At 42.6% G+C, this 1109-nt stretch overlaps 1 non-coding gene across 1 annotated transcript; it reads left to right on the top strand.

Moving 5' to 3' along the window:
* Positions 1–291: 291 nt before the first annotated feature.
* On the top strand, positions 292–398 carry LOC148565132 (small nucleolar RNA R71). Its single transcript, XR_015884983.1, has one exon. It is a non-coding gene; the product is annotated as a small nucleolar RNA R71 (small nucleolar RNA).
* Positions 399–1109: the final 711 nt, after the last annotated feature.

Genomic DNA, 1109 nt, shown 5'->3' with positions numbered 1-1109 from the left:
ACTGCTGCCACTTGATTCCTCTCCATCTTTTTGGTAAAGTCAGCCAACTGCTTGGTAATAAGCTTGTTTTGAGCTAGTAGTGCATCCACATTGTTCAGCTCCATCACTCTTCTAGTGTTGCCTCTTTCAGAAGTATAGAAGTAGTCATTCTCTGCTACAGTATCAATGACATCTATGGCTTCTTCAATGGTCTTCTTCTTGTTCAGAGATCCCCCGGATGAGTGGTCTACTGCCTTCTTTGATTCATACGAAAGGCCTTCATAGAAAATATGCAACTGCACCCATTCATTAAACATATCTGGCGGGCATCTTCTTGTCAGGTCCTTAAACCTCTCCCATACTTCATATAGAGTCTCACCATCTTGCTGCCTGAAGGTTTGTACCTCAGCTCTCAACCTGTTGATTCATTGAGGAGGATAGAATCTTGCCAAGAATTTGTTCACCATGTCTTCCCAGTTTGCTAAACTCTCCTTTGGAAAGGATTCCAGCCATTTAGATGCTTTGTCCTTGAGAGAGAAGGGAAATAGAAGTAGTCTATAGGTGTCAGGATGAACACCATTAGACTTCACAGTATCGCATATCCTCAGGAAGGTGGTTAGATGTTGATTGGAGTCTTCTTGGACACTTCCTCTGAATGAACAATTGTTCTGAACAAGGGTGATGAGCTGTGGCTTTAGTTCAAAGTTGTTGGCATGTATGGTTAGCCTTTGGATGCTACTTCCATAGTTTCCTGGATTTGGGTTGATGTAAGAACCCAGAACTCTTCTCTCTTATCCAGCCTGATGCGCTGGACCTTCTCTGCCATGGTTGTGAGCCTCTTCTTCATGATGGTTCTCCATATTCTCATCCATGTCTGGTTCAAAGTACTCCTCCTCTTCCTCAGCACCAACTACTCTCTTCTCTCTTGTTTCCCTCCTTAATCTAAAGAAGGTCCTCTCAGGTTCAGAATCAAAGGAAGTTGAAGCCCTGCTTCTTCTACCTGTCATGCACCCAATAAGGCACAAGCAAGAAAGATAGATGCAGACAATATTTTCTGCAAAAATGCTGTTAGTGTGAGTGATGCAATATATCAAACAGTTAGTGGGTCAGTGAACCAAATATTAAAACAA

The sequence above is a fragment of the Arachis ipaensis genome, chromosome B5 (genome assembly GCF_059453495.1).
Source record: "Arachis ipaensis isolate K30076 ecotype BB chromosome B5, ASM5945349v1, whole genome shotgun sequence".
In the NCBI taxonomy this organism is placed as follows: Eukaryota; Viridiplantae; Streptophyta; class Magnoliopsida; order Fabales; family Fabaceae; genus Arachis; species Arachis ipaensis.
Note: the sequence above shows the minus strand (reverse complement) of the source record. Positions and strands in the feature narration are given on the sequence as shown.